The following is a 19,680-nucleotide window of genomic DNA, read 5'->3' as shown; positions in this document are numbered from 1 at the left end:
CTTTTGTGACTGCAATAACCCATGAGGAGGTCACCTAGCCATGAATCATAAACACTGTCACTACAGTATATCCATGTCTTCCTTTTCTTACCAAGACGGTAACCTATGCTTAAATGTAAATATCGATAAAACACTGTATGATAGTTTTCTCCTTTTGTTGATGAAATGACCAACCTTTCTCCTTCATTGCTTTTGTATAGAACGCTTTCCAAAAGATGCCTTTTTTCTTATATAGCATTTCCCATAGACAAATACAGTGTCAGAGGCGTGTACCTGCCAATGGTCGGATCACCGCTGAAAGACCCTCTCAGTTTGTCCGCGATGATGGATGGTGATGTGTCTTCTTACACGATGTTTTTACTGGACAGACAGAGGGAGAAAGATATGGCCTCAGCTTAATGTCCTTCCCTGGTGCTGTGCATGCTCTTTCCTATTTGCTTTTCCCTTCACGGCACAGTTAACATCATAAATTAACTTTTCCAACTACCCTGTGCACAGAGACTGGCGTGTAATAGAGACAAATAAAATAAAAAAGTCTGTGTTATGTAATGTTGTGGCACTGGTCAAATCCATTGCCTGTAACAGAATTAAGGTGTTCCTTTGTAACAATAGAGGATTTAAAAAAACGATCAAAGCATTCTATTTTAATGAATGTGCATGTACTGTACGCTGTACGCTACAACCCACATTTGTTCTCCATCTCCATACCTCTCATCATAGTTCACATATGTAAATAGGGTGTAAAAATCAAATACCTATGCATGCTAATATACAAGCAATTTGTTCAGGTACTTTTGTAATCCAGAATTCTCATATGGCATGGAAGGAAAAAAAGAATAAAGTGTGGAAAAAAAAACATACAGTTTGTAAATAATTCAAATAAGAAGATATGTATTTAGTGTTAATGTTTTCTTACTGATGCATCGGTCTGACATTTACAGTCCTCTGCTTGTATTATTAATCCATGTTTGTATGTTTCGTAAAGGTAGGACTGAGGCAAGAAAGGACCATTCATCATTTTTTGTTTGAAAATTTGTGTGTAGGGGGGTAAACACATTGGTCTCCAAATGCTTACAATTGATGTTTAATTGTGGCTGCTGAGAGTCTCACAAATGATAAAATGCCATGGAATACAGTTTTGTGAGAAGAAAAAAAAAGATGAATACTTTGGTCAGGCAAAAATAATCACCAGCTGTTAAGTGTGCTGCTATTTTTGAAAAAGCAAATTCTGGGGGGAAAATGCAATACAGTACTACAAAAAATTAAGCCTCAAGTAAAGGCGATTCAACAAAAATTCATGAAAGTTGATGATTTCAACTTTGACTCAAAAACCTATACTGTCTGTCAGATTTGCCTCCGCCCTAGTAATTTGGATGTGACATTTTATTATGATTGCAATGAGGGATGTTGAGTGAAAATGTCTGATTTCAAAGAGTGTTTATTTTCAACCATGTAAAAACATTAAATCCCAAGGCGCTCATGGTAGAAGGAAGTGTCTAATTTTTAACCAGTGCTAAAGATATTTTAACTTTAATAAATAATAATTGTAACAATAAGCCTTGTTGTTCTGCTTTATCATTTCAGATTGCACAAGTGTCACTTGGGTTTTCTTTTTTCTTTAGCCATGACTGGCTTTAAATAATGCTGCCGTAAAGCATTGGCCGGGTAACCTATGATAAATGTGGATTTAAGAGGAACCAATAACAATACATTACATCTTTATTTATCTGGCGCTTTTACGATAGCTTTTGCTGTAAAAAAAAATAAAAAATTAAAGTGTTTTTTCAAAAATATAAAAAAACCAATACATTTTAACTGAAAATATCACACCAAATATTGGCAATGATACAAACAGAACTACTACCCCTCCATATGCCTTGTTGTTTGAAGCTGATGAAAGAGGTGAGATTCAAAGTCTTCTTTCTTCTTATTCCACAAACACAACATTAATCAGAAAACCGTGTTCAGAATATTGGGGGCACATACAAAATATTATTGCAAAGAAAATGTTTGCATTTACTTCCTTTTTAAAGTTCAGCCACCTTTCCTAAGCGTACTTAGAATTCAAACACCCTTTCTTCTAACTACTCTTGAGTTCCTTGATTTTTTTGTCTTTCATTTGTAGAGTTCTAATACAAACAACAAAGGACAAACTATTTGTGCTATATTTAAAAGGAGATAATTTTCTCATTGGATAAGATGTTAAATTGTGGCCAAATATCCCCCTTGTTCATTTGGTTCAATTTAGGCTTTTGATCTCTATCTTGCCTCTAAAAGCAAACAAAAGAACCATCCCTCTCACGATGTCGTTTTCCTCACTTTCATCCGGTAGCGGAGATAAACAATGCAGTGACAGTCTCTCATCACTCAAGAAGATAAATCTCTGGGCCGGACCCGATAGCATCAAGTGTACTGTGTCACCTGTCAAGTGGTGTGTGTCACAGTTCAATGGGAGCTCAAAACAAGACAGTGTGTGTGTGTGTGTGTGTGTGTGTGTGTGTGTGTGTGTGTGTGTGTGTGTGTGTGTGTGTGTGTGTGTGTGTGTGTGGGGGTGGGGGGTCTGCTGTCGGTTTAAGGGTGCTTCTTGGCATGCAAGTGCAGGCCTCTCCAGGCAAGAGTGGAGTGGAGAGTAGCGAACGGGGGATGGTGCTTATGAAGGTGTATCATGAAGCAGAGAAAGAGTGCGGGAGGCGTAACGAAGCAAATGAGAAGTACTTGAGCAGACACTGTGAAACTATGCCATTTTGTAAGCTCGGCTAGTCTCATTGGCATGCCAAGAATAGGTAGGGGATCTAAGAACACAATTATTTTCACCTATAAAAGGCAACATATGCTGGGATCATAAAAGTTCTTATTAGACAGTAATTTATTAAAGCAAGTCAGAGCAAGAGAGAGGGTAGGGGAGATCATTTTAAGGTGTCCGTTTTTTTTTTTTCTCATTAAAGTGAGAGTGCAAAAGAAGTCCAATATTCACCGTGGAAGAATGATTGATGAGTGAATCTGAACTTTATAAGCTAATTCTTATATTTGTACTCATAAGGAGTACACAATTAATTCCTTGAAGGGAGAGTCTAAGACTGCCAGCAAGATTTTAATGTAGCCTCATTTCACTAATTACAAATTATTGATTTATATTAAGAGATCATGTTGCTAAGATAGAGCATCTATATAAATCCAAATGAGATATCTGCATACTTTTAACAACAATCATGGACACAGGAAATAATAAAAAATAGCATACAAGGAGGACAACAGGATATGTACCCATTGTATATGCTCAAGCTATTAACAATACTTTACATTTGTATGCAAGAGTTTACAAAGTACTTCTTAGAGGAACATAAATATCGGAGTTGAACTTACGTCAGGGAAGACATTAGTACAAGAAGAACATCACCCAAAATAAGTATCCAAACACCTGCATAATTGTTCAATCTAACTATCCAATGTTCCAGTTGTATACTCTGACAATACCTTGTTTGTACATTTTGACGTCTTATCATAATTATCCATCAACCTCTTCATACCCCAAAATATTTAGCCCATTATGTCATGTTCATATACAATCTTCTTTTGTTGCAGATATGTCCTTTACATTAAATTTCTGGTGGGGAAAAAAATCTTGTAGTCTGAGCCGTTCTTAGTCTCACAAGACAGCAGACACAGAACACGTCTGTGTCTGTGTCTGCTGTCTTGTGGGACTAAGAACGGCTCAGACGACGAGATTTTTTTCCACCAGAAATTTCATGTAAAGGACAGATGCTCCTCAATGCCTAAGTAAGCTGAGCATCTTTGTCAATGTCTAAAACATTGTTGTGCCATGAATGAGAAATAATATCCCACAATTGTGATCATTACAATACTGGAAGAAAAAAGGATCGACATTGAAAAGATTAGTTTATTGTGAAATTTATCATCGTGCTCTCATTATCTATTACATAGAGAGCAAAGGGGGATGGTGATGCACGTGGCACATTTTTCTCCGAATATCCGAAGCATGTGCAATCTATTCATTTGCTGCACAAAAATGAACAAGGAAAATATATGCTATTGTACGTTGCTTATTGTGATGGTAAAACTCACTTTTCGTAATGCAGATGATTGTAAATGACTCCGCAAGGTATTTGCATCCTTTAACGAGATGAATACAATCGCAAATGAGCCCTCGCAAAACAAAGGCACAACAAGGAAAAACATGCAATTGTAATAGGCGACGGTTTTACGGCTGCCTATTGTGTTATATCTGGCAATATGCTTGCATGTTTGTTGTTGCTTTTGACTCATTCGTGAGAAAAAAACGGAACAAAATATATGCATAGTACTTGTATACAGATTCTTGTATAGCTAACAGTATACGTAAATATCAATTGCAGTATATCAGTGATTAATTGCAACAAAGATGCTATAACACTAATATTTAAAAAATGTATTTAAATAATTTGCATACCCTGTGTTTACTTTATAGCGTGAAGCATACAGACGTTCATATTTGTTCTTTTTTGTTTCACAAGACACGACACTGAGTCCCTCTTGTGCAAACATCGACTCTGATCGCTCATGTCTCTCCAGAGTTCTTTACTTGGCAATCGAGAGTCAGCGGAGCATGAAGGAGTCACTGTTCATGGATATAACAATCACTCTCTAGGGCTCCTCACTCACATCCGGGAAAATGAGAGGAAATGTGAGGAACTACCAGTGGGGTTCATATCGTAGCAGCACAACTGGCGAAAAAATGGTTGACTCGTAAATTTGTATGCCAATGATTTTTTACACACTCTCAATGAAAAAAAAATCTCACAATTTTTCAGAGTGTTATTTCCTCGAACTCTTTATTTTCCCACAGCCTTTTAGTTCTTGACAATCACATATTGATGTAAACTTGGTCAAGGTTGCTCAGGTCACTTGGCCCGCTTGTCGAACATGTCCAGCTCATGAATGCTGAACTGTCCGGAGGGCAGACAAAGCTTTAATCCCTTGTTTGTACAGTAATCAATGCCGTATTGATCACAAACTAATTATATCATCATATTTGTATTAATACCATGTACAAATGATTAGAGAGTAAAATCACTTGCACTCTAAATTGAATGAACAACTTCAAGAGAATATCACACTGGCTCTTCCTGGCATGTGAAAGCAACATTTATCAAGCATCAAAAATGTTTTGCTTTTTTTTTTTTAGATTTGGCGACAAACACCAAATTAAAAAAAGGCTGTTGAGAGCTCAAGAAAGCAAACGTACATTCACGTTGACAGAATAGTGAGAGCAAAGTGATCCTGTCCAATCCTGTTGCAAAAATGAAAAAAAATTACTGGATTGAACGAGTGGATTAAAACACTTCTCGATGCTCAATGAGCCTTCTGACCGGTGGTTTTATACGTTTTTAAGCACTGCACTGTATGTAAATATGCATAACCAGCCACATAAGGATTGTTTAGTTAGTTTGACCTCGTGTCATTCTAGTCACTCATAGAAAAAACAGAGGTGACACGCACACACAGAATTTGATGAGGCGATGAAGGAAAAGCCCTCCCATCCTCCTGACCTTCACCTGTTGTAGAGACAAATTGCATTAGAGGTTGGCATGTCATTCATCTGAGCTATCACTTGGAGGATCATTTAGTTAATTTAATCATTAATAACTTTTACACCTCTTAATAATTTCATTTAGTCCAGTGATTGAAATCCTGGCGCGGTGGGCAGAGCACAGCGGGAGGCAGAAAAGGATGAAGACTGGGATATGTCAGAAGGAGAGGGGCGTTGAAAAGAAAGGGAAGGATGGAGAGAGGAAATCTCCCCGAGGACTACAGATCAGTCTATTACCACCGTGACCTTTTCTCTCCATTGCATATGCCATTAGAGAGGGGGGTGGGGGTGGGGGTGGAAGTAAAAGCCTTGATTAACACAGTGATCCAACATGTTGAAAGAGAAATGGAAAAGAAAAAATATGTTCCTTCATTAGGAAAATGTTCTGCATTATTAATGTTAGAAAAGCTGGGCTGAGGGGACCTTGGCACATTAAGGATTCTTGGTTTAACCAGAAGTGATGAGTGTAGAGCCGCAAAGTCTGTGTTGTATAACGCCTTTCCACACGTCTCATTCATGGAATCACAGGAATCGTTAGAAATGAAATGTCAGACTCTCTGAGACAAAATATCTCTATCACTGTATACAAATCAAATGGAGTGGATTTAAACGTGGCCCTTGTTTTCTTATTTTGATGTCCACGTGAACTGACCTGACAACCTACTTCTGATCACCTTGTCGCGTTCCGCCTCGTGACCCCACGTCACACAAGGTCACAACAGATCCGAGCACGCCGGTGTCCAAGCGAGCCCCGTGGTGTTTGTTTGAAAGCAGAGCTAAACACAGAAAGACCTCCAGACAACCTTCGAGGGCCCGTTCCAATCTATACAGCCAGCAGCTGATGCTTATCTGTGCCATGGCAGGAAGGAGTCCTCTCTAATTGTGTGAAGCCACGTATTGTTACGGAGGACAAAGAGCCTCTATTAAGTTTGTGATATGAGAGAGGTGGCGACACGTAAGGCAAAGAGAAGCTGGCATCAGCTGAGGGTGTGCGCAATGGATTTGCCAAAGAAGTCTTCACAATTTACCACCTTCACTACCGTTAAATGGGGTTTTATTTGGACTCAAGTTTGACTCTAGAACAGATTATTTCTATTTCATTAGTTTCTACAGTACAACATTTGATTCTAAATGCAAACGCTGAGGTCAAACTGAATTCCACTGGATACTCTATATACATCAGTGTACTACCATAACTGAAGCATGACTTTAATTTCAACAAAACTATATGGACCAGTGTGGCACGGGCCAAGGAAAAAATCTTATGTTCATCCGACACACACACACATGCGCGTGGGCACGCACACACACGCACACATGCGCACACACACACACACACACGCACACACTTATACCATCACATTTGTCTTTTTAACATATAGAGAGTCAAATTTCCCCCATCCTAACCTCAGGTTCATCTAAAGCGGGACTCGAAGCAAACTGAAGTCTGCTGAAACTTAGAGAAGGCAAATGACTGGTTTGGCCGCCTGTGTGCTTAAAAAGCATAGATGAAATTCAAACCTGTTCAAAAGCTACTTAGGAAAATAAACTTGTCCTCTTTCCAAATATATTTCTGTTTGAATTGAAATGTCAACCCAATATTATAGTTTTGGTTGTTCCTGAGAGAAAGGAATGGAACACATTTACTGTATGAGTTTTTCAGAGCGGGGAAGACTCGAAGGAATCTCACTTTGAGGCCGGTGCTGCGGCTGGAGGTTTGTGCACTGCCTGTTTGTAAAGGCAGGGAACCAACAGCCACAAAACTCATGACAGCAGCAGTCGTCCTCAACAGGGTGCACCTGGACAACATTGGGACCAGTGTTTAGACTAAAGAAGTCTGTACTTTCCCTTTCAACACCTTTGTTCCCACTCAGGACTGCAGAAAAAGTCCACCGAAGACATGTGCATGCAAAGATGGACTCACATAAAGAGCTCTCTCTCTCAACCTCTGTTAATTACCATTCAGCTAGGAGTAATCATTGCTTTTGTTGAAGTGATGCCAAGGGGTTAAGATGCATTTCATTTAGCAATTATTATTCTATCGGCAGCTTTTCCTTGAGTGGGTGGTGTTTATTTTGTGTTGCCCTGGGTGTTTTTAGTTACTCAGTCACGTTTTAATTGCCTGCTTCCACCTGTAGAAAGTGGAGCAGGGAGGTCCCCCTCTCGCCGGCAAGCGCAGCAGGCTTTGAGATGTCATCTGCTCTCTTTAACAGGCCAATGACTGCTTCCTCCTGTCACAACTTTGACTTCCTGCACAAACATAACCTCATTAAAACTGCCACCGCTGGTTAGTGGGCGGGCCTCCTGGCCCTCCCCTCCAATTAAGAGTAGCAAGCTCCATTGCCGTGACAATTCCCACTTTGAGTTAAATTCGGAATGCTCTAGGGGCTAACGCCATGTGTCAAAACATAATTATGATCTCAGTCATGCCTCTGTCCAAAACAGAACAGGGAGTAACAGCCAGAGCGTGACAATTGAGAGAAGAAAAGCGGAATAATGAAAATATTTGACCGTTGAACATCATCAGCCTTCCTCTCACATCTTCAAACTCAAGTCCTAGATTTTGTTAATGCCGACGGGAGACGCATCATGGATTCATAGACGAAAACACTCGACTACAAGCTGTGCCCTTTGTCACGGCTGCCAGTCAACCACATCTGATTGATACTTGAACTGCCAAATGTTACTAATGTAGCCTCCCATGTGAACCCCTCGCTGATAAAGATGTTTTAATTAAACTTCAATTCTGGTAAATTAACTATGCAATTACCGCGAGGTATAATCTACGGCATGCTAAGATTCAAATGCGGCATCTATGCACTACACGGGTTACGGGTGGATTTTTCTTCCCCCTCGCAAATTGCAATAATGTCGGTGTCCTGTTAGGTGGGATGAGGTAACCAGACAGGTGTTGAGGTGCGTGATGTTTGACATGATCGCGCAGTGTGCGTTCAACGCTGGGAGGAGGCCTGCTTGACAGCGGCAACTCCCCAAGCATGATTACATTATCTACTTTTGAAGGTCATTCCCTGTTGTCGACACAAAGCAAACGTTTGGGAGTCTGGAGTAAAAATCCACTAATGAAAAACACCCTAACAAGGGTTGATTCCTGGGTTAGGTACTTTGTGACATCATTTACTTGATGTGTTTGAAAAAAAAAAAAGTTAAGACATTCAATTAGGGTCTTTTGAAATTAAGAGCAGTTTCAGAAAATGAATGAATGAATGAATGAATACATTAATTGTGCAGCATGTTATGGCCAGTAAAAATATAAACAAAATACATACAAAACATGAAAAATTGTTTTAGGATGTTGAACTGTTTATTTTTCTTATTTATTATTATTACCTTTATTTCTTGTGGGAAATTGACATCACAGAGAGTGATGTTCTACTGTTTGTGTGTCTTTTATAATTATAGTACATTCATAGGATTGGACAGAAAAATTAAAGAAAGAAGAACTAAAAAGAAAAGAAAAAGTTAAACAATGTCAGAGGTACAAGTCAGAGGTAGATTGCATAACATCTCCTGTATTATCTCCCATCTTAGACATAAAAGTGTGTCTGGCACAAGATGAGAAATCTTTTTGGGACTCCTATTCTTTATGCCCAAACCAAGCAAAATAAAGTCATCAACCAATCTTTTTGGCACATACACTTGCAATAGACCTATTTTGTGACTTCCCCCCTCAGGGGAGATGTGCAATTGAAAGGGGGAGGACTGGAATAAATGGGCCCAGTGTTTGCAATGGAGAGCGGTGTGGCTTCAAGCCAGGGATTTGAGTTAGCGGGCTTTGGTCTTGGAGAGGAACACTTCACGCTCTGCCAACTGGGGCTGCCCATGCAGCGAACGGCATTGAGTGTGGTGTGTGTGTGTGTGTGGGGGGGGGGGGGGGGGGGGGGCTTTCTTTTCAATCTCCTTATATGTCTGTGTTTGGATGTCTGAGGGCGATTAAGGGAAGTCCTCTGGAGCATGCCCGTGAGCTTCCCTGACAAAGAAAACCATGCTTTGGCCTATCCTCAGCATTTGCAGCAAGAACTTTTAGGTAGCCATGGCAAGCATGTACTAGTAAAATGCCACATCGTGGGAGTGTACATATGTCTCCTTGGACAGAAGATCGTGCCTATTGTAGTTTTTAGAAGCAGGCCAGTTTTGTGGATGTTACGTATGCAGGCGAGAAACGGTGAAACACAAACGTGTACACAGACTAATTGCTGCAAGTGAGCAAGCGTTTGGAGCGGGTGGACAGGTCTGGCTGAGCGTACGTACGGTTTCACGCGTTCATGCACTGCTGCTCTAGCAGCATAATGGAGTGTGACGCATCAGACTAAGTGGCTAATGGGCTGTGAAGTCATTAGAACACTGCCTGTCTCTAACGCCATCTCACCAAGCAACTGTATCGCACATTTGTTTGCACCATCCCATCCCTTCCATTACATGTGCTGCCCACTTTCTTTTTCCGATAACTTTATGAATATCTATGGTTATTTTGTTAAGCCATCAACTCCCGCAAAAAGCTCTTCATTAGTGATCAAGCATGGCTACTCACCCAGATGCCCTTATTCTGGTGTGGGGTGAAAACAATTTTCCAAACTTTCATGGAACAGCCCAAAAGGAAGAAGTGCTTAAATATTGCAAATGTACAAAAGGTGCTAAAATGTGACAAATCCAGGCAATAAGTTGTAGATTCAAAATATAAATTTGCATTGAAATAAAAACAGTGCATAGCCACCATCTGTAACAAATAGCTTTGTGTATAGTTTATTATTGTACATCCATTGTATTTGCAAATTAGTATGCTAATAAGTGAACTCTGTACTACGTGAAATCCCCGAATGAATAGGCTCGTTCACTCACCCGTGTGAACTGTATGGTACAGTATAAGACAGTAAAGAACCTCAGTGGATCCAAAATATTACTTTATATTTGACAAATACAAAGCATAGTTCCAAATAAAATGATGTTTATGGCCTCTTACACCGATGCTCATACATAATGACAGCATCAGCTGGGTGCTGCGCGCAGAATGCATTTAATTTCAGGGCCCTCGAGAGCAATCTATGTGCAATTAGATCAATACCCACATTTGACCATTTTAATATGAAAAGATTATAGGTTCCCCAAAGGGATAACATATTCATTGGCGGACCAGCTATTATTAAAGAATTCAAGAGAGTTTGCATTTCAAACTAAGCAGTAATGATTATCTTACATAGATACAAAATTGCCTTGTACAGTTATTAACAAATCATTTCATTTGACCACATCTTGAATCTACCAAGAGTGAAATTGAATATCTTGTGTCAGGGTAGGAACGTTTTCAAAGTGTAATGTTGAAAGTGCTTCTTTTGGCCTTGTCCACCATTAAAGCATCTGCTCACCTGTGAACAACCAATGCTGTGGAGCAGGTGTGTGACACCCTATCCACATGCAAGGTGAAGTGCGGCCTGGGAAGAAGGACAGAAAAATTGGTCATCATTGAAATGATGCTAAACAAGAAAAGCGGCAGTGCTTGATGGGTAAAATCATTATGGACCGCAAGTTGACTAGCCTTGTGGCAGACAAACATTTGAAGATGGCCGTTCTAATGTACAAACAGCAGGAAAATGTTCATAGTGAGACCGAGAATGAAATATTTACAGCCACACATTACTCTAGACAAGCAAGCAACAGATAGCAATGACAGCAAATGGCTTGTTCTTGTGGTACCATTAGACCAATGACTTCCCTTTCTATGACATGTCACTCTGTAACGTTCGTAAAAGTGATATTCACTTCTCATGACCGTCCAACTGTATTCCATATGTCAGAGAAAGGCACTATTGGCAAGCCACTGAGAAAGGGGCATTCTCTCAACCCTAAGTGCTCTCTTCGGGTCATGTGACTGCCAAGTACTCTGGAACACTCGTTATGGAATATAGGAGCAGGAAATGATTATCAGGGGGTCAATTTATGTGAGGGAGAGGCAGCATGACAGAGTGAGAGGTCAGCTCTCGTCCATATCTCTCGGCATTAAAGATTGACATGGTGAATCTGAGAGGGCTCCTCCGCTGCCTCGCTCCTTACCACACACGTGCACTTCCCCATTTAAATATCTGACAGACGATGAAAGTGCAGCCATTAAAACGTCCACAGAGCGCTTCAGGAATGAAATGGGGGAGATAAAAGAATTCCCCTGGGTAATCAACGGGGCTATGAATTAGCCCTGAGTTTTAGATGGGGGGAGAGAGTATAGTTTAAAGGACGGCATGCATGTTTAACACATTTGTGGTTCATTTTTTTCAGTCAGTCCAATCGGTCCAGATAAGACTCTAGCAAGGAGCTCATATACTGTAAGCACCAAATTGCCCTTACGGCCAGACTACTATTGTAATGGGTATCTTGGATAAATTAATCAAATGTACAGGCACGCGATCAAACTCTTGAACTTTCACCTTTGGTCAGTGTTTTCGCTCAAGCAGAGATTTCACTGCGTCCTATTTCCAAGGGTGAAAATCAGCACAAAGCATGACATCATGGAGATGTGCACAGATCAGGAAAGATTGCAACTTGAAAATACAACAGATCTAATAGATATCCTTAAAGTTAGAAGTTGGACAGATTAGTATTCTCCTTATGGAGATTCCAGAAAAATACAATGAAGTAAAGAAAAAAAAAAACATCTAAAAAAGTGGGCAAACAGATGGTGGATGAATCAGTTTGATGGAGCCGAGTAAAATTTGGTCAAAGTGGTTCTCAGCTTTCAATTTTTATTCAGTCACTTTTCCTGTCTGGTAATGTAGTTGTGTCGTCAACCAAAGCACTTGCTCACCCTCCCTTTTCGTCATTGAGGAGGTTCAAAAGCGGAACATTGTCTTTATTCATCTGAAGATACGACATACTTTGGATCCAGTCTGACCGTTGCGGTGAACATGGCTCTTCAGTGCCGGAAATAATTTAGGATAGTTGAGAGAATGGGATTGGACTGGATTGACTGAATCATACTTTGAGTTCAATTTTTTTTTAACTAAAATCAAATAAAGACTGAAATGAAATGACAACAATGCACAGACAGTTGGATTTCTATGTTGCCACACCATTTTATGCTGCCGTGCATTGAGAAAAATCATCCCACCATCAGATAAAACTCTCTGCGAGGCAATTTGGACCAGACGTGATATCATTCAGCTGTTTAAGAATGAACGCATTGTGTGTCCTGAGCTGCAGTCACTTTATAAACATCTTGCAATGGGGACTTTGAAAAAGAAAAAAAAAAATAGTTCCTGCTGCTATTCCATAAAATGATATTAAAATTTAACTCACAAGGATGTACTAACTCCAATCTGTAGATGCGTATCATCTGCTTAAATGCTACTACATGGTGAGATAAACCCTCTTTAAGGCAATAACAGCTAAGCTATACCCTAAAGTCCATGTAATAATTGCAAGATATGCACAATAACTAGCCAGAGGAAAATATACAGTCGGCCATTTGTGAGTAAAAGTAATTTGATTCTACTTACGGTATATAGATTCAAGAAATTGAAGCTTTTAAAAGGCTGAAAAAAATGACTATAATGCTTCATTACAGGCACTTTTCAGGGGAAAAAGATTAATCCCTATGTAGTCTAAAAATAAATACATATGTGCCCCATGAGGCGTATAATTTGGAAAAAAAATATTTTCAAAAAACGAGACTGCACAGTACATTTATTTTTTGTTTCCCTTTTGTTGGCTGATTAATATTTTTGAAATTGTGTGACCAGCAGAGATTCAAAAACCGAAATGGTTTACGCAGCAATCCAGAACAATATATCTACGACAGTCATACAGTGACAATAATAATAAGGCTATTGCCTGCTTTGACATATCGAACCCCATGTGACGTCTCAGCAATCTCCCCGCAGTAAAGAACATGGCGCAGAGTTGACTTTGGCAGACATGCACTCACTGGTTCAGTACACACATGTGGCCTGTGCTGCTACAAAGTAGCCAAATTGCATCGCTCAAAGGTGAAATGATTTCAAGCATTGCCTGTGCATAAAACATACACAATAAAGGCAATTTAACCCCACACCCTCAATTTACATTATTTCCTATGGGGGTAAAAAGCTGTTTGAAATATAAATAAACCAAAGGTCAACCAGTATATTCGAACAATGTGCTTTACATTTCATTGCAAATTTTTGCTGACCTTGCCAGGAAATGTAAATGTTATTGGATGTACTGTATGTCCAACAGCGGTACAAATACCCCGGTAGTTATTTTAAATGTCATGAATTTAAAACCCACGGTGCCAACACATTAACGTTCAATTTAAGAAGCATTTTCAGAGCCAGCCGCTAAGATGTTAAAAGGTAGAGCTCGTCTCTGGGGTGGGCTGCGGTGATGCTGGGTGAGGTGAAAGGGTTAGGAAGGGAACGAGCACAGCAACAAGGGCCTCTGTCCCGGGCCAGGCTGTGAGCTGCAGCCTTGTGCTGATAAGACTGTAATAGTCCTCCTTAGAGGACCCAGGGCTCTGCTCCCCTTATTAGTCATTTATCACACCTGGCAGTCTCACTGAACCATAATTACTCTTCCCTTATCCCCCCGCACTGTCATGTCCATGAGAGCAAGCGGACTAGAGGGGGAGGGAAAGAAATAGCTGTGAGAAACAGTGTTTGGAGAGACTGGACGGTGAGGAGGCAAGAAGAGGACTTTGTGGGAGGTCATGTAGAAGCAGAAAGTGCTAGTGGAGAACAGTTGTGAGTGGATACAGGCCAAAGTAGACGTGAAGAGCGTGTAGTAGTACCTGCATGATAAAATAAATGATGGACATTGATTTATTTATTTTTTTAATAAAAAAGATGTGGGGGGAAACAAAAGCCTAAAAGCTGTCATTCAATTTATTGTATGTAAAAATGGAAAGGAATGCAGTTTCACAAAAGATATCCCTTGAAAACAGAACAGTCATTGTGCTCCAAATGAGAACCAGTTGTTTCCAACCACAGCGCACCCACTTAATATTTGACAAGACACGAATTAAGGGTGGGAAGAGTAAAAGTTATCTGGACCAACCCGGCAAAAATCAACTCTTTGTAGATGTCAGATACTTCACATTGAATGCAAAAATTGAACAGCTCCACCGTTCCATTCTTAAATGTCTGTCTAAAGCTGTAACGTTTTTGAGCAAAACCAGAATATAGACTTTTTTTTTTTCACTGATCATTAAATCCCTCCCTGTCCCCCCCAGTTCCAAAATCCCATCTGCGGCCCTGGTAAAGCATCATTGCGAAATATCACTCAACCTAAACTAATGAACTCTATGGTGAGAATAAATTTGACTGTCGTCAGGCATTTTTAAACATTTTTGCATTTAGCACTAGAGCACTTGTTGTTCGTAACAATCATATCATGATTGAACCTTGCTCAAACTCTCCTTCATGTTTACACTTAGTGTAGAATTATATGCTTGTCAAAATGACTTTGCAGACTAACGTTTCTTTCCCAACTGAGTTACAAAGACATTTTCTCCTCAGGTTTTACATTGTTGCCACGTGCCTGGCTGTCATAAACTTGACATTGTAAGCAGATCCAGATGTGAGTTACATGCTACCAATCTCAGGACATGTTTCTGCATACAACGCCCAAACACATCTCATTCTAAACTGGTGGAATCAGGTCACACACACACACACACACACACACACACACACACACACACACACACACACACACACACGCATACACACACACACGTCATTCTTATCCAAGTGGTTCCAATTAAAAAAAAAAAAAAGCAATCACGTTATCTTCAAACAAAAGTACTTAGCTGGGGTTCGGTACATGCACGGTTACATGTTGTATTGACATACAACAGTCAGGAAGGAACACTGTGCATATGTGCTTTCACATGGCTAGAATGATTTGCGTCCCACACAGATGGGGACAACACCAGGGCTCCCCAGTCACTTCCAGATGTGTGATGTTCTAAAGAACAGAGGGAGCGCAGAGGAAGGGAGGGATGCGACTGCATGAATTTTGCCGCTATTAAAAACTCAACAGATGTGTGTGAATCCCAGAGGAAAGACATCTGGGTTACACATACTTTTTCATCACCACGCTAGGTGCTCTTGGATTTTTAAGATCCGTATTGCTGCCTTCCTCCATTTTAACAAGCATTTTATGGAGCAGCTTCCTTAATAGCCACTCACTTATAAAACAAAGCTGTAATGACATGCAAATGACTCATGGAAACACTGTAAAGAGGACGTGATGGATGGACCGTCTGTGCACTAAAAACATTCACACACCCACACACCAAAACAGTGATAATAAACAAAAGAATTTGTATATTGTGCATTATTTTCTTTTTTCTTTTACTCCTGTCATTTTTAACAACAATAGGCAATGGCCGCCATTTTTTGTTAGATAAAAATATGCGTATTCCCTAAAGAATGCTAGTGGGAAAGATTACGCAAAAACTACTTAAAAGCATTCCACCATTTTGTGGAGGAGTTACACAAGAACCCATTTTATTTTGGTGAGGATCCAGTTATTTTTTTTCCACTATCTTTCAACATGATGAATCATTTTTTATTAATTTCACACAGAAAGACATAAATTCCGTTGAAAGATTTCAAGCATTTGCAGGCATGGGTATGAATGTATGTGGAGCATTTTGAGTTTATTCAAATTAAGATTAGGATGTTGACCTTGGACAAGATCTGCATTCTCCTGCTCTGCTTCAATAATTCATTGCAACCTTAACTTGGATGCCTCTGAAGTCAGAGAAATTTAACCCCAGGAAAAAAAAATCTTTCTGTAAAAGGATAGCAGTGATGGCTTGTGCAAAATGTGATGACCACCATAAAACATAAAAACTGTACTAATTGTGAAGCCGGTAAGAAAAACATGTGCACCACAAAAAAAAATGACATCTATCTCAATAATAAGTGGACAAAATAATTTAAATTAAAAGCTGATTAAGTCTAAAATTAATAACATACACTGGACGCCACCATATTGAACATTTTTGACCGGTTCTCGTAATAACTGCAATGCAACACGCTACTGTTCATTTTGAGCTTGCTTCTTGCTATATTGTGCAATAAAAATGCCGTATGGTATCGTAAAGTAATGTCATAGTTTAGATGGCACTTCTATCCATCTCAGGTTTTATTTTTTTCTTCAAGAAAGAAAAAAAACAAAAGACATGTATTGTGGGAGTGAGACCGTTACGTTAGGGTTGCATAATGTATGAAAACTGCACTAGATTCACCAAAATGTATGTTTATAAAAATGTATATTGTCGCATAATCTCGTCTAAAACAACCAGACTAAATGCAAATAGTAATTACCATTAATTCCCACAGAAAGCTTCTAACGCAAGTGTAGACCCTGAAGTACAATGAAGCAAAAGCTGCCTCATCATTGTGTTGATTATTGTTCTCTATTTGCCTTTGTCCTTTCTTTCACTTCAATTGACCTTCTTTAGTTCATCACTGTGTTGGTGCTCATACAACAACGAAAGTGTGTACACAATGTATGGACCCTCAAGCTGCAGGAGCATCTGCACACTGACTCCAATTAGGAGAACAAACCACAGGGAGGCATACCCACTATCAGCAGTTCAAAGGTCAGCTGACAGGAAAGAAGATAAAGGGGGAAGCAAGTACACTAGAAGTGCAGGAGAAGGCCTTCCCTCTATAGAACAAAAAAAGACTTAAATAATCAGTCAAAAGCACTCTCACTCTCTCACTCTGCATTTCCCCAGCAGCCTTTCAGTCTGTTTCCTCTTCCCTCCTGTCTTCCTCGGTTTTGTTCTATTTATGACTTCCTCTGGAATCGCAACACTTGTATGGGCCATAAATCAGCCGCTGAAAAGGACAGTGGACACGAGAAAGAGAGTGAGATATGGAGAGAGAGAGAGCGAGAGAGAGAGAGAGCGAGAGAGAGAGAGCAAGAGAGAGAGAGAGAGATGGAGAGAGAGACGGACTGAGAGTGAGAGAGAGTGAGAGATGGAGAGAGAGATGGACTGAGAGAGAGAGAGAGAGAGAGAGAGAGAGAGAGAGAGAGAGAGAGAGAGAGAGAGATGGAGAGAGAGACGGACTGAGAGAGATGGAGAGAGGGAGAGACGAACTGAGAGAGAGAGAGAGAGAGAGAGAGAGAGAGAGAGAGAGAGAGAGAGACAGAGACAGAGAGAGAGAGAGATGGAGAGAGAGACGGACTGAGAGAGAGCGAGAGAGAGAGACGGACTGAGAGAGAGAGAGAGAGCGAGAGAGAGAGAGAGAGAGAGAGCGAGAGAGAGAGAGCGAGAGAGAGACATGAGTGAGGCCTTCACTAATGTCTGAGCAACTTTTCAAAAGTTTACGGGAACTGAAAACGTGAAACCAGCCGGAGGTAACCTACCCGTGGTGGATGCAGGAACAGCATGCCAGTAGAATTGTTATGTGTCAGTAGTACATAATTTGGGAACAGCAGTCATTTTCTCAAATTTTATTTTACATGAATTATTTCATCAATCAAAGGAATTATCACTGTCAACCCATCCATCCCTTCTCGACCGCTTATCCGGAATCGGGTCACGGCGGCACCAGTCATCTTCACAAATGTATTCTGTCAGTGTTCCTTGTGTAACATTATTGATGCAATCGTGTTTCTGGTTCGTGGGGATGAGCGACCCTCTACTTGGCCTTCTTCAATTTCACCCGCTTCAGTCACTCAGACATTCATAATAGATGGCCATTCTTGAGTCTGTTGTCACAAAAGATCTATCATTCATTACAAATCCACCAATACAGCTCAAATTCATGAGATTGAACACAATCCACTCAAGGATATTGGTCAGAAGATTTAACGATTTGGATTTTTAAAAAATGTAATTGATACTGATAATCTGTCACCTTCAAAATTAACACTCCATGAAAGTGGGAAAGCACAATAGTTTATATTTATGTGCAGGTGTGGGAAGACATTGTGAAAATGTTGTATCGTCTTTTGAAGATCCAGTAAAGTGCTGACAAAGAAGCTCAAGCAACTCAGTGACCCATCATCATCTCATATGTGGTCCTATGTAATCCAATGTGATATTGCCCTAGACATCAGGTGTGCTACTGCTCAACAGGAGACCTAAAATGGAAGTTTCCCTAAAAAAAAAATGCTCATTGTGGCGTACATCCGTGACACCTCTGGAGAGCCATCAGCTGCTCGACACTAAAACTTCAAAAACTGATGATACTGCAGAACAATGGCATACAAAAAAGTGACAACAAAAGGCTTGTAAACAAGAGCAGCACACACACAAAAGCAATGTGTAAACAAAAGAGCGGTACGTGTTTGTCCCAAATTCGAGCTGTGAGCAGGAGAGCAGGAGAGCAGAGGACCTGTGCACAGCTGTTCTCTCCGTGCTGTCAGTAGTCTTCACCAGGCTAGGCTGGTCCCAGAGGCCAGAGACTGGGAGGCCTGCACGCAGACTGACATCTGGACTACACTGGCGAGAGGAATCAGTCCCATTATGACTTTTTTTAAAAATTCTTTCTCACTTCATCTCTGTCTAGGTTTCGCTCTCTTTTTTCACTCCGCTGAAGGGTCCACAAGTTGCAGTCACATGGGAGAGGATGATGAAGTGCTTGACTACTAGGCCAGCTGACTCTTTAGCAGTTAAGACTGTCCCCGTACTCCCTCCTATTCACTTCTTTATTCTCCTTGTTTTTTTTTTTTTTTTTATTATTTAGAAACCCCCAAAAATCTTCAGAAAATGTTGGTAAACATTCACTATGCATTCCCTGTGGGGAACAGGTGGAAATGTGGAAGGAAATAAATCATGCAAAAATCAGTTAACACCCAAAAGTTACTTATCTGGCCTGGTATCTGGGGGGTCCATGCATATTTGAAAGGGTGCCAGTGTCCCCCCCCCCCCAACTAGCTCCGCCAGTAAGATCTAATAAAACCAGGCCACTGGTTTATACCTGACTTTCTGTGCAGCTGCCTCGCTTTTAGATTCCCTCTCAATGCTCACTTGAAAAAAATCCTACTGTAACTGACTGGGTGTAGTTTTTACCTCGAGTCATTTGGGGCACGCCCAAGCCCCTTCTGCGACCCTTAACAGGTTAATGGGGATCAAAAATGAATGG

At 40.3% G+C, this 19,680-nt stretch overlaps 1 long non-coding RNA gene across 2 annotated transcripts in view; it reads right to left on the bottom strand.

Annotated features, from left to right (window-relative positions):
* Positions 1 to 19,680, bottom strand: part of LOC147059350 (uncharacterized) — a 106,498-nt gene that overhangs the window by 43,450 nt on the left and 43,368 nt on the right. For both annotated transcript variants that reach the window (XR_015065727.1, XR_015065726.1), the window contains exon 2: positions 274 to 360. This is a non-coding gene — a long non-coding RNA (uncharacterized LOC147059350). The remainder of the gene's footprint in view (positions 1 to 273; positions 361 to 19,680) is intronic.

This window comes from Syngnathus leptorhynchus, chromosome 3 (assembly GCF_054491065.1).
Source record: "Syngnathus leptorhynchus isolate UIUO chromosome 3, UIUO_Slep, whole genome shotgun sequence".
In the NCBI taxonomy this organism is placed as follows: domain Eukaryota; kingdom Metazoa; phylum Chordata; class Actinopteri; order Syngnathiformes; family Syngnathidae; genus Syngnathus; species Syngnathus leptorhynchus.
Note: the sequence above shows the minus strand (reverse complement) of the source record. Positions and strands in the feature narration are given on the sequence as shown.